Raw genomic sequence first — 15,500 nt, 5'->3', positions numbered from 1 at the left:
TAGTAGTAGTAGTAGGCCTAGTAGTAGTGATATAATAGTATGCCTAATAGTAGTAGTAACAGTAGGCCTAGTAGTAGTGACATAATAGTAGGCCTAGTAGTAGTAGTAGGCCTAGTAGTAGTAGTAGTAGTAGTAGTAGTAGTAGTGGTAGGCCTAGTAGTAGTAGTAGGCCTAGTAATAGTAGTAGTTGTAGTAGGCCTAATAATAGTAGTAGTAGGCCTAGTAATAATAGTAGTAGTAGTAGTAGTAGGCCTAGTAATAGTAGTAACAGTAGTAGTAGCAGTGGCGAATACTGGTTTAAGGGTCTGGGCTACCACTGACCCTATTATTACACAAAATATATTTTAAAATCCCTATAATAAAATTCCTTACCTATTTATATGTGAATTCCAGACGTCTTGATTGGGACGAAAATACTTTGATGACTTCGTCATTGAAATTACAGTTGGGCCGCTTGCGAAGTTTCTGTAGAAATTACTTTTCAATGGACATCAGTGCCAAGCCGGATAAACGTTCTTGTGTATGAGTTGATCTACAGTAGGATTTTATTCTCTTCAACGCAGAAAATGTTCTTTCTACCGATGCTGACGTAGCTGGTATTGTCACAATTAATGTTGCTAATTTAAGGACTTCAGGAATAACTTGGTTCAGCTGGTTTTCATATATGGCAGATAATATTTCATGGATAGGTTTGTTCGAAAAATCAAAGACTTCTGCTGAATATATTACACTTAATTCGTTTTTCAAACGTACTTGATGGATGGATGGATGGATGGATGGATGGATGGATAGGTAGATAGGTAGGTAGGTAGATAGATAGGTAGGTAGATAGATAGATAGATAGATAGATAGATAGATAGATAGATAAATAGGTAGGTAGGTAGATAGAAAGATAGATAGATAAATAGATAGATAGATAGATAGATAGACAGACAGACAGACAGACAGATAGATAGATTTATTTGTTCCATAATATTCTTACATTTGCTTTACAGCATAGAATAAAGAACATGTCCAATTCTTACGTTTAACAATAAAATGCAATACATATAAAATGCAAATATGAAATATGTACAGAATTAATACCTTAAGAACAATAGTATTTTATACAATGTAATATGTTTACCATTTAATATTATTATAATATTTACACAGTACTGTGAAATGTCAAGAATTCATCTACAGAATAGAAAGTGTGAGATATTAAGTAATTTTTTAGGTTTGTCTTAAATAATGCGTGGTTTTGGCTATGATTCTTAATGTCTTCAGGAAGACTATTGAACAATTTTATCGCCATGTAACGTACTCCCCTTTGAAAGCATGATAAATTTGATGATGGCGTATGAAAATCATTCCTATGGCTGAGTTAGTTGGAAAATTTTCTTTATTACATAAGAGGAAATTTATTGTAGAGTATATGTATTGATTTGTTAAGGTTAGAATCTCTAATTTTTTTAGAAAATAATCTACATGATTCTCTAGCCTTTGCTCCAACTACTATTCTAATGGCTCTTTTTTGTAATAAGAATATATTTTTACTATCTACAGAATTTCCCCAAAATATTATTCCGTAGGACATAATGGAATGAAAATAGGCAAAATATATTGTCTTTAAGATACTGCTGTTTAGAAATTGTTGTAACGACCTAATTGCGAAGCATGCTGAGCTAAGTTTGGGGGTTATTTCTTTGATATGATTTTTCCAATTTATTGTATTATTAATATGCAAACCAAGAAATTTGGTTGTTGATATTTCTAGTAGAGGTATATTGTTGATAGTTGTGTCCAATGTTTCAGAGATTAAATTTGAAGTGGCTTTAAATTGAATTATGTTAGTTTTATTAATGTTTAATGCTAGTTTATTGGTTGTAAACCAGTCATAAATTTTAAGGAGAATTGTTTCTGTTTTATATTTGAATGTGGCAAAGTTATTGTCTGTAATTACGATACTTGTGTCATCTGCAAATAGTATAGGATAACCTATTCCTTTTATTATGGGGCCAAGGTCATTTATAAAAATTAAAAAAAGAAGAGGCCCTAATATAGATCCCTGTGGGACCCCTGTATGAACATTTCCCCATGTTGAAGTAGATTTAAAGGAGTTATTAAATGCGTTGATTTCTACTTTTTGTTTTCTGTTCAGAAGATATGACTCAAACCACTGATATGCTATGCCTTTAATACCATAGTATTCTAATTTTTGTAGTAGAATTTTATGGTTAATACAATCAAAAGCTTTGGAGAGATCACAGAATATCCCTCCTACTTGTAATTTTTTATTAATAGCTTCCAGAATTTTATCAGTTAAGTTAAACGTCGCTTGCTCAGTTGATTTATTCTTTCTGAATCCAAATTGTTCCGGAATGAGAATGTTGTATCTATCAAGATGATTATATACTCTTTTATATATAACTTTTTCGAAGACCTTTGAGAAGACTGGTAGAAGGGATATGGGCCTGTAGTTTTCGGGCGAGGTTCTGTCCCCTTTCTTGAATAAAGGAATAACAACTGAATATTTCAGTCGCTCTGGAAATACACCATTAAACATTGAAAAGTTACATAAATAAGACAGGGGCTTGGCTATTATTTGTGAACTGGCTTTTAATATTTTACTAGTAATTTCATCATATCCCGAGGAATTTTTAGACTTTAATTGCTTTAGAATTGTAATTATTTCTCGTGAATTTGTTGGAAAAATTTGAATATTTGGGAAAGTTACAGGAATAGATATTTTCAAACTATCGATGGCATTATTATTATTATTATTATTATTATTATTATTATTATTATTATTATTATTCTGTGGAATGTTTAGGTTATCAGTTATTGAGAGAAAATGATTGTTGAATATGTTCGCAACTTCTGTTGCATCTGATGTTTTTCTATTATTTGTTACAAGAGTGTAACCTTGTTCTTTACTTCTACACTTTCCACTTTCTTTTTTTATTATGTTCCAAGTTGTTTTGATTTTATTATTCGAGTTCAGAATAATTCCGTTATAGTAAAGTTCTTTGGCTTTTAAGATTACTTTGTGTAATATTTTAGAGTACTTTTTAAAGTGAGCTATTAATTTGGGGTCATTACTATTTCTACTTTGAATATAGAGAGAGACCTCTTAGTATTACAAGAGATTTTTATGCCTTGTGTAATCCAATTGTTTTTAGATGTTTGAGAATTTTTGTACTTTACAGGAAAACTGGATTCAAAGATATTTAAGAATGTATTATGAAACACATTGAATTTACTATTCATATCACCATTTTCATATACTGATTCCCATGTTTCATTTTTTAGTTTAGCTTCGAAGTCCTTCAAAGATTCTTCATTTATGACCCTTAACCTAAATTTATTCGGGTGTTTTGATGCAGGAATGCTATCATTTCTTCTTATTAGTTGAGCATCGTGGTCTGAAAGACCATTTATAATGGGAACTGTGCGGTAACTATATAATCTATCTCCCCTTATAATTATATTATCAATTGCAGAAATCGATCACTTTTTGTATTCTAGGCCTAGTTGGAAAATTGACTGTATGTATTAAATTGAAGGTTGTTAATAATGTGTTAAATTCTTCTTTTTTAGTGTCCTCAGTGAGATAGTCAATATTTAAGTCCCCGCAAAGTGCCTCATTCGGGAAGTTTTCTCTTTAAGCAGAAAATTTTTGAGAATCTAGAAGATGTGTGAACTGAAGCTTTCCATAATCAGAAAATCTGTCAGTAATTTCCATGTGCATACGATCTAGTATGCTGTAGTACAGCTGCCTGTATTTCAATTCATCATCTCCTTTTCTTCGCTTTAATGGTGGTTCCATTGTATTGTCTGAAGAATTTTCATTTTCCATATTACTCCATATGGAAGGAAACCTACTACGTCTGAACTCGGATATAGTATTTTTTAACTTCGATACCTCTTGCAAGCAGTATGCTATGTCTAGACTTTTTGTCTGAAGAATATTGTAGATCACATCTGTATTCATGCGAACACTCTAGCATAGACTTCAAAAAGAAATATATTCTGAAACTGTGTGAAAAAATACAAATATCCTTGAGCCTGCACAATTACATCATCATCCCAGTTTTCTTCAGAGTCATTACAAATGATATTTTCAAAGAAAGCAGTCGAGATGTAAAATTCCATCTAGTTTGTGCTACTTTTGGGAGTTTCTTTTTTCATAAATTCCTTGAGTTTTTCTGATCTTTTAGGAGATGATGAGAAAAATGCAGCTAAACCCGACAGTTTTTTTTTTTAAATGCGGCATTCTGGAATGGATAAAGTAGTTTGTTGCAAAACTAAATTGAGAACATGGCTGTAACAATGGACAAATAGTGCTTGAGGATACTTTTCTTGAACTTTTGTTTTTAAGCCATTAATATTTCCCGCCATAACTGAAGCACCATCGTATGTTTGTGCAATTAACTTATTGCCGACATTGTATTCTGCTATAACGCCTTCCACATGCTGAAACAAAGCAGCAGCAGTTTTGCCCGAACTGATATTTGTGAATCCTATAAACCGTTCTTGAACATTGGCAGTACTATCGACGTATCTTAAAACAGTGGACAATTCACTCACTTGTTTCATCAACAACAATAGCCACAAAAGGTGCTTCTTCTATTTCTGATTTTTATGTTCTTTATCATAACCCTACTTATAGCAAATATTAAGTCATTCTGAATTGCGGAAGAAGTACCACGAAATACTGTTGAACTCTCAAGATGATTGGCCAGTAAATGGTCAAATTCACTTAAGGAACTTAAATATTCAATATAATTTCCTCTATTGTCTGATTCCACACTCTCATTATGACCCCAAAAAGCCAATTCTTGTTTTCCTGGAAAGCAGACTGCGTTAATAAGACGCAGTAAAATCTCCCGATTTTTTTTCACAAGAGCATCGTGTTCGTTGATGTGTACAGCTTTTTGCTTATCTAGCTGTAAATCAATTCTTGTCTTCCCAAAGTTTGCAAAGTTCATGCTACTACAAATATGAGCTTTTGATTTGTCGTGTTTTAGGACTGCCGTTCGAAGGGAGTTCATATTAGAAAACCCCTCTTTTGACCACACATTAGTTTCGCGGCTAAATAACAAACATGGCCAGCAAAATAGTTTAGACAGTTTAGAACTACCACACAACCAATTCCACTTACCATATGATGTTGAAGTGAAATGGCGTGTGTACTCACGCTGTTTTTCTTTTACGTCCATGGACAAATTTAACTCAGGAGTTGGTCTTTCCATTTTCACAATTTCAACTTTCTCGTTGTATGTACGACGGTTAAAAGGCACTTTTAATAAACCTTCTATTACACAGTCATTTTCAACACAAACATCTCCAGAAACTTGTTCTGTCATATTTTTCACAATATCACTTAATTTGGAAATTAAAAACTTAATAATTCACAATTAATATAACTCTTAGACACTCGAACAAATCACAAATTTAAAATACTGCACTGCAAGAACACAACCACATTAATGAGCTAGCGTACTAAGCGTATTGTTGCTTCGCGCCTTCGAAGAAACCGATCACGAGAGCGGCAACTCACCCGGCCTACACTGCACGATGGAAACAGAAGGGAGCAGGGGCGGGCAGTTGTGCGACGTGAGCGGAACGGTCACAGGCTACCCCTGGTATCAGCGGTTTCTCCAGTGATGCCGCCTTGACAACTTGTTTCTTTTCGAGAGCAGAGAGTGCATATAAATCTAACAATTACTTTAATTTTAATTACTGTGGTAAAACTAATACGGTAATACAAAATTATTACATTATGTTATATTATAAACTTTTTCTTCTGTAATTTCCTTAGGCTACCGCCGGTAGCCCCGGTAGTCCGCAAAATACGTCCCTGAGTAATAGTAGTAGTAGTATTAGGCCTAGTAGTAGTAGTGGTAGGCCTAGTAGTAGGCCTAGTAGTAGTGGTATTAGTAGGCCTAGTAGTAGTGATATAATAGAGACCTAGTAGTAGTAGTAGTAGTAGTAGTAGTAGGCCTAGTAGGTGATGATAATAGTAGCCCTAGTATTGGTACCGTATTAGTATGCCTAGTAGGCTAGTAGTGGTGCCAAGGCAAGTTGTGGTAGTGATGATCGTAATAAATTGGTTGTCATCGGCTATACTTTCAATAATAAACTAGAAGTACATAGAGTACCAAACGGGAACATATATGATTTCATTTATTCTGAAACAAAACAGTTTTATACAGATGCTGTCTGAGGATTTTCTTGTGCACTTTGCTGTAATAATCCATTGTAATATGATGGCACCTAACCCTTACAAACATTATTGAAATAAACCTTATAAACCTGATTAATGTGTTTCTGAAAAAAACTTTATCCAAGAAATGTTCCGACATTCTGTAAACACATTCAAATGAGGAACTGCATTTAGAACATTCTTCCAAATATTAAGAGATGTATGCTTTCCTTGGCATCCTACAATAGTAGGCTATGTTAGAACAATATTTGCGGCGCAGTATTTCACTATTTTCTTATTATTTCCCTTCAAGTGTACTTATATTTATTCATACTCCTCAAATAAGCATGAACTGCTCGCACTCCCGGCGAAGCATCAACTCCCTTTAATGGCGGCCAAACAGCGGTTCAATTTTGTACGCGAAGACAGAAGCACCCTACATGCCATAAGCAACCTAATAGAACAAATAGAGAATACCCTAAGACACCCTGGGAAGAAATACCATGTAGTATTCGTCGACTACTGCAAAGCTTTCGACCTTATAAACAGGGAAACACTAATTAGAAAACTAAGCAACATGATCGGCGAATCACATGCCTTAACAACAATAATTGCAGACATCCTAAGCTGCAACTACATTCAAATATCAGACGAAATCACACTATCTAACAAAATAATACAGACAAATTGGGTACTACAAGGAGATCCTATCAGCCCGGTCCTCTTCAATATCATGACCACAGACATAACGAAAATCACAGAGGACACCACAGCATCGTTGATTATGTACGCAGACGACATGGCGATAGGCTCGTCCAACATAGAAGAACTACAACAGGTCCTAAATAAACTCGTGAGATGGGCCGAGGAAAACAGCCTACAGATAAACCACCAGAAAACAAAACAAATGAACTTCAGAAACGGCGGCAAACAAAGAAAAAAAGACACCCTGACACTACAGAACGAGCCACTTGAGGTAGTGCAAAAATTTAAATATTTAGGAGTAACACTTCAAACAACACTAAAATCATACAAAATCCACTTTCAAGAAAGAGCAGCCGCTGCAATAAAAGCTATGTACAATATTAAGAATCTGCAACAACTAGAAACAAAAACGGCAATGACCTTATTTAGGTCAGCTATAGCACCAATAGCAACCTACTGACTAAATATCATATGGTAAAACTTAACAGTCAGCGACATGGGAAAAATTGAACGAGTCAAATCATCATTCATGAAAAGAGTACTACGAGTAGGAAGAACAACATTCTCGAGACTAACATACGCACTGATGAAGGAACGCTTCTTCATCGAAGATATTAGAACGCAACTCTGCATGCCGAACACCCCAGCATACGAGAAAGCCCTTGAAGTACTCAGAGGAAAGAAGAACGCCATCTGGAGCGAGTTCTACATAACAGACGCCATGACAACCAGAGACTGGACAAACACAAACTACGAACTGAGACACATAGTGACCCGTCACGCAGTACATGGTTTTCACCATAAGATCTGTACCACCAAGAGATACCATGAACCCAACGATGAATGTGTGTGTGAACTGTGTCAGAAGCCGTGTGGACGATATCACATTGAAAACTGCCGAGAAAGGAAAACCTCGCTCACAAATTTATGCAAAGACTAAACTTCAAATCCTATGCACATGGTGCGCATTTCATTTCATTCATTCAAGTTTGTACGCGAAACTAGCGCCGTTGGTGTCTCTAGTTATATATTACAAACTCTTTGGACTAGAGTCATTGGCCGTACAATGGCGATAAAAACTAAAAGGAAAGAAAACGAAATAAAGTGAACAATGTCCAAGGAAACTATGGAGTGGATGTCAGCACTGCTGCATTCTGTCTCTGGCCTCCCAGTACCTATCCACAAAGACGACAGATGAAAGAGCTGGACAAGTATAATGGCCGTGTGCACCAGGGGGTGTAACTCAAATGATAGATGTTGGATGCTCATAGATGTTCCATAGTTTGCCGCATGTGGTCACGACAGCGCTGGCTGTATTTCGTTCACAGAGTTTGTAAAATTTCCAGTACAAAACTCTTTGGTTTCGAAAGTTCTTTGGTTATAAGTTTTGCCAATATGACAGTTTTAAACAGATATTATTAATATCCATTATTTGCAGAATGTGTCAGTTTTATAATATTCGGATTATTATTACTATTACTATATAGCTAATTTGCATTTTCATTCGAGGACAAAGTAGCCATATTAGTGCAGTGTGTATGACTTATTAACCTCATTTGTTCAGTTGATCAATTGTTGGATGTTGGCATTCCTATTCTGTTTAAATCTTGTATAAATTATGGAATGGACGAACATGGCTGCTTAAGGAAGAAATTTGAACAGATCGAGTTAATTGAGAAGTTACTGGTGCTTTCCTGCAACAAGAAATAATTCGCAACGTTAAAGGTAAGAAAGAAATATGTTTGAGATTACATCTACACGGTTCAACTTTTCTTTCAACTTCACACATTCAAGATTGGTATTTAATAATAACGGAAGTGCACACAATGTGCAGGATAATATATTATTTTAGCTTTCGCTGCTGCAGAACTTGGTCAGTGAAACTATAATCGGTGTTTACACTCCATCACATGGTATTTTGGTATTTTAATATTAATATGGCGTACCTTGTAGATAGAAAATCTTAATGTATCTTAATTCAACATGCGCTTTAAACTTGATTCTTTCAATATTCTTCCCAGACTGCGTGCGTACGAGCATGAAAAACTGAACCGTGTAGATGCAGCTTAACTGCACCGTCATGTTTTCTAATTTAAACTGAATTCTTCCATCATATCTTAAACGTTTATTAAACTGAGATCTGTAATTGTTTTCAGGGATAAACTTCAGAACGCGATTACCTTCCTTCTACCACTACCACATGATGAACTGACTTCTGTGTTGAATTACAACAGTGTATTAGGTCTAACTGCAATTACGCCAAGAGCTTTAAAGGTAAGCTAACAGAGTTAATATACACTTTGGGTATGAACGAACATCTTATTTTTGTATATAGCTAAGTTAAGTTGGTCAGACATCTTAAAATTCGTGGGACAGAATCTGATATGACTAAATATGTTGTTCCCGGTGTAATTGTTTACAGTTGCGTTACCAAAGGATGGCGGGGTACCTTAGCTTGGTAACGCAATAGTAAAGAAGTGTTGTTCCCGAAAAGATATATTTTAGAAATTTGACTTTACAGTTAACAGTAGTACCTTTACTGGAATAATTTTGATAAAATAAAAAGAGTTAAATTGCCGGAGATATTTCTTATTTTTATAGACTCGTGGATGGAATTCTTCCAGGAATATTTCACAAACGTTGATTATACTGCAATCCTTCAATTGTTCTATGAAATGTAGTGTTATTAATGCATTATATGATACTAGGCTACTGCTGGTTTGTTTCAGTTAATAGAAAGACAAATGGCGGAGTTTTACACTGTGAATGTGCTGCAGTGTACTGTCAGAAATCGGATAGTAATGAGAAGACCTGATTATTCCTGTTTCCTGCGCCAAGTAATGCAGCACAGCTTAAAAGGTAAGCAGTGGCATTTTAGTAAACTGTAGTGATTTTTAAATTTAAGTGAGAATTATTTGTCAAATTCATATTTGTTTATTAAAATGAGTTTTTGCCTTCTTTTGTAATTCATTTAAACTTAATTTGTGCATTAGTTCCTACATAATTGTGTATTTTGTTAATATGTTATTTTAAGTAATTAACAACATCGCTTCAAAAATAATATACTATGTTTACACATAGGCCTCATTATTAATACATGAAGAGTTACAGCACTAATAACCTGCACTTAATGATAATAATAATTAGCTTAGACTTAGGCAAGATATTATGCTCAGTTTGTTATTCATTAGAAAAGAATTCAACTATTTAGGGAGATTAATATTTACAAATAAATTTATCAGAAGAGCTTAGCATTGTGTGTTTTCAGAATAAATATGTAGTCCATTTGGTATTGTGCAACTTTTACTTTAAATATTGTTATGAGCTACAACTATTCATTTCAATCCTCAGCATCATACTGTGCTTTAATTAGGTGGTGATTCCGAAAGTAGGCTCTACTTGACTACCTGTACCATGTGTTCTGTTGCTCATTAATTAGGAGTTGGGAAAAGACATATGAGAAGCAAACTTTCAAAACCTGTCCATTTCTTCAGAAAATGCTAGAATTATATGTCTGTAATAAACAAAGATTTTTCTGTGGTGAAATTTTATATGAATTCATAGGAAGAAAAATATATTTCACCATATAAAATATTTTGTTCATTGCAGAGATGCAAGTTTGCTACTCATATATATTGCTAATAGTTTTAAGAATCAGCAGAACAGACATATGTAAAAAGTTTATATATATTTTTTTTCAGGAAGTTAATTTCTCATCTTAATCATGTTAGGTGCATATAATTTTAATCTGTGATTTAAGTAGTAACAATTATTTGATGTAAATAAAATGAAAATTATTTTATTTACATCATGATTAAATCATTAATTTAAATTAATACCAACCCTGGTTTGTGTATTTTTTTAAGATAATAATAGAATTTTGATTGTAACAGTTACCACATGTGGGCAGCTGTGGCAGAAAATCCTCATCCTTACAGAAGGGCCTATATATGTGCAAGCCATTTTTGCAGTAATCAGTATAACGGTGACTTCAGATATAACTTACTAAGAGGGGCCATTCCATCAAGGGATGCTTGGTATCCCACTCAAGAACTACGACCCACTTCATCACCAGCCTACTTACATTAACCTATTTCACCACCTAACATAATTGCTTCATTCATTGCACTTCACTGTGGCATCAATTTGAACCTGTATTCTCTTTCATTGAGTGATTCATTCATTGTCTTTATCTTTTAACAAAATTGTGTTTAATTTTGTTGACAAGTGTATGATAATGGACTTCATTCATTATTATTATTATTATTATTATTATTATTATTATTATTATTATTATTAAAGGTAAAAGGTAAAGGTATCCCCGTAACATGCCAAGAAGGCATTTGGGGGGCATGGAGGTAGAGCCCCATGCTTTCCATGACCTCGGTACTAGAATGAATTATTATTATTATTATTATTATTATTATTATTATTATTATTATTATTATTATTATTATTATTATCATTGTTATCTCATTTCGTTTAATGTGTTGATTTCTTCAGTTAATTGAAGGAAAATAAGGGGAATTCATTCATTCATCTGAAAAAAAAAAAGTAGAGTACTTGACTTCTACATTATGAGCAATATAATTTTTGTAATATATAGGGCAATGATAAATCTAACGATCTTTAAGACCCTAAGTTAACATTACATAGTAATATAAATACAAATAATAATTACTAGTACAATGAGCATTTCAATTGTGTCATCTATAGGGCATAGGAGGGAGTCCAGTGGCAGCGATACGAATCTGCAGCTTCTGCAACTGGTGAGATTTGGGTGCATTATTTAAAATTTTTAGAGAGTAAATATGTTGTTGTTTTCTAATGTCAGGCGTTTGACAATAAAGTCATTTGACCTCTTGCATTCCAATATTTTTCAAAGATATTATCATGACCAGAGTAAATATGTTGATGTTTTCTAATGCCAGGCATTTGACAATAAAGTCATTTGACCTCTTGCACTCCAGTATTTTTCAAAATTATTGTCATGGTCAGCCACTGAAGCACAGATTTTGAGGTGTTCCGAATCCATTTCTTGGTTTGAGTAGCACAATGGACAGTTAGGAGACTGATATATTCCAATTCTATGCAGCAAAATAGTCCCCCAATCGGATTTCTGGGCGGGACTACTTTAATGGTACAGAAGCAACTAAATTTTTTATAATGGAATGCTTGTATAACATCAGCTAAGAAGAGAGTAAATATGGTACAATATTTTGTCTCTTCTCACTTTATAGATCTCTTGGATATGGAACAACAAGTTTTGACGGAGAAATCATTGTAATAAGTGAAAGTCTCAGGAATCTTCTATGCCACATCAATAAATTTAAGAATGCAGTTATATTGTCAGACTCCAAAGCAGCTATTCTATCAATAGTCTCTAAATACATACTTTCATCTCAAACAGCAGAAATAACTAAAATGCTCTCTCAATTAATATCACTCAATAAAAGAATTGTATTCCAATGGATACCATCCCATTGTGGAATCCTGGGAAACGAGAATGCTGATGCTTTAGCAAAGAAGGGCAGCACTGCTACTCACAGACCTGTTACTAAATCTACGTATTACTCAGTGAAAAAGATTTATTAAATCTACATACTTAGACTTCAACAAACAAAATTTGATAACACAAATCTCAAGGGAAAAAATGGAACTCTCTGCATCATAATCCATAGTTAATTCCCGATTTACCACGAAAATCGTCTGTAGCTGCATTTAGATTGGCAACAGGCCATGACTGTCTGGCCAAACAAACACCTGCATAGAATTGGAATATATCAGTCCCCTAACTACCCACTATGCAACTCAAACCAAGAAATGGATTCGGAACACCTCAAAATCTGTGCTTCAGTGGCTGGCCATGATAATATCTTCGAAAAATATTGGAGTGCAAGAGGTCAAATGACTTTGTCAAGCCCCTAGCATTAGAATACAACAACAACAACATATTTTGAGCAATGGGGCAACAACCAAATCAAACACTCAGTATCAAAGCTCAAAATTAGGAAATGTTGCGAAGTATAGACTTATCTCTAATAAACTGTATTGCACTTTTTCTAATATGTTCAGTGTTTTGAATCAACTATACATCAGAGAATGAAAAATAATTTTTTTACTTGTATTTCTTAATGGTGTTTTTATTAAAAGTCTAAGTTAATTTTATGTCTGTTGTAGACAAATAGTTTTCTTTGTATTCTTTATCAGTGGTGATTATTGATTACTTAGATTTTTAATATCCATATATTAAACTAATGGCAGTTACTTTTAAAAATAGATGTTCAGCTCTGACGGTGTAAAACAAATAAAGTGGTGTTTTATAAATGTTTATGAACGTGCGTTGTACTGCGTCACAGCAAAACATCTTATGACTATTTTCAAGCTAATGTTTGACATAAAAAAATTAAGAGCGAATTATAATTATATAACTGACCAATATTAACTTCGAAGTCAATATTCCAAAGTCAATCTTTGTTTTTATCTTCGAATACATGATACATAACATTATTTAAAAATAGTGCTTAAGGTGTTTTGGAGAGAAGTATCCTATCCTATTCGCATCCTGTATCTCAATTAAATATTTGATCTAGAAGATGCAAAAACTTTTATTAGTCAAATTTGATAAATTAATTTAATAAAAGGGTTAAATGACGGTGTTAAAAGAGGGAGTGTGTTAATGGTTTTCAGTTTCATGTTCAACCATTATATTTATATTCACATGTTAAAACAAAAATGTGATATAAATATTGTGGTTGAACATGTTATTTAAACTGATAAACCATTACACACTCCTTTGGCGATATGAAAAATACCAGTATGTGTTGGTATAATAGGTATCTGCAGTACCGATCGTGCTCTAATGTTGGCATAACGGATACCTGTAATACCGATCGGGCCGCGTAACAAGGGATGTAGTTCCGAATTCTGCCGCTATTTGTAACGAGATGTAGTTCCGATGTTTTGCCGCCAAGTGTCTCGATGTCGCGTCAATAGCGTGTCGAAGGTAATGAATTGAGTTGGGGGTCTTTCTATTTATTTGTCTATGGTGTGCACCATTCTCGATCATCTAGCCCGTTTATCAGCAATCACGGAAACATGGTTAATTCTTGACAATGATCAAGTTACAGATGCGGTGCACCGACATTTTCCCTCGATCAATTCAGTACCGTCAGCTCGCTTGAGAAGAATCATCTGAGCGCTAGGTTACCGCGTATAAAACAGCGAACGAACGCACTGTCAATTATCGCTTCCAGCGTATTCCGAATCTCACCGGTCCGTTGGCATCAATGACGTCACGTTGCAGCGGAATAAGGAACAAAACTGCTGGAAAGATCGATGGCTCTCATGGCGACTGTACAAGTTATTGTCTGTGCTACGCTAACAAAATTATGCGAAATTTTCGTACTGCCATCTCGTTCAAAGAAAAGATAGCATAAGCAATTTATTTCTTGAACCGGTAGTAACGGGTCCGTTGACATGTTCGCTCATAAGCCATTAACATATTGTTTTTACGTTGTGCTCATTACAAGCAATACAGCAGAACACACCGCCATGACACAACAGTGCACGATGTTATTCGTCTGATAATTCCCGCCCTATACACGAACCAATCAGATTCACTGATGGCGGCTGATGGAGACTGCCACCACCTCTGCAAGTTAATGGCACCGGTGCGACACCGGTGGAGCATCAATGGCGTCATCGGTGGAATTCGGAACACCGTGATGCCATCGGATTGCTCACCGGTGAGATTCGGAATACGCTCTTCTTTTTTGTTTGTCGGACTGCTTTCAAACATCTTCGCAATTTTCAAATAACAAGTTTCAATAATCATGGAAGAAAAAAAGAAAAGAGCACCGAACTTTTCACAGTTCGAAGTGGGAATTCCTTTAGAACTCCTCAGCAATTATGCATCCATATTATAGAATAAAAGTACTGACGGAAGTTCTCTAAGAGAAAAGTAGACTACCTGGTTGGATTTAACCTCACAATTCACATGAGTTATTGTGTTTACATAATTCCGTATAATTTGTAACGTAATTTATACAGTGGTTATTTCATATTATTGATAATAATTGGGAAATTTTCAGTATACGGATACCTCACTAACAATTATCTTGAAATAAGCTACTAAAAAGAGCAGATTTGTATGTGTTTGTCGAATGCTCATCATCTTACTTACGAAAAGACACATTTCAATGCCAATAATTAATTTGGGAAAATTTCAGTATATGGATACCTCACTGACAATTATCTTGAAATAGGCTACTAAAAAGAGCAGATTTGTATGTGTTTGTCGAATGCTCATCATCTTGCTTACGAAAAGACACATTTCAGTGCCAATAAATTTATTTGGGAAAATTTCAGTATACGGATACCTCACTGACAATTATCTTGAAATAGGCTGCTAAAAAGAGCAGATTTGTATGCGTCTGTCGAATGCTCATCATCTTGCTTACGAAAAGACACATTTCAGTGCCAATAATTTATTTGGGAAAATTTCAGTATATGGATACCTCGCTAACAATTATTTTAAAATTTAAAAAAAAAACAACAATTCATCTGTGTATGTCGAATACGCATCATCATGCATACGAAAAGG

General features: G+C 34.4%; 1 long non-coding RNA gene across 3 annotated transcripts; it reads left to right on the top strand.

Annotated features, from left to right (window-relative positions):
* The first annotated feature begins 7,973 nt into the window (after window positions 1-7,973).
* Window positions 7,974-13,226, top strand: LOC138700096 (uncharacterized). Of its 3 annotated transcripts, none has more exons than XR_011332196.1 (3): window positions 8,148-9,169; window positions 9,625-9,754; window positions 10,789-13,226. It is a non-coding gene; the product is annotated as an uncharacterized lncRNA (long non-coding RNA). The 3 variants fall into 3 exon arrangements; XR_011332197.1 differs by having other exon boundaries at window positions 8,191-8,620; window positions 9,052-9,169; window positions 9,625-13,226; XR_011332195.1 differs by having other exon boundaries at window positions 7,974-9,169; window positions 9,625-13,226.
* The last annotated feature ends 2,274 nt before the right edge of the window (window positions 13,227-15,500 follow it).

Source organism: Periplaneta americana, chromosome 5, assembly GCF_040183065.1.
Source record: "Periplaneta americana isolate PAMFEO1 chromosome 5, P.americana_PAMFEO1_priV1, whole genome shotgun sequence".
Lineage (NCBI taxonomy): Eukaryota > Metazoa > Arthropoda > Insecta > Blattodea > Blattidae > Periplaneta > Periplaneta americana.
This window is presented reverse-complemented; position numbering and strand designations above follow the sequence as displayed.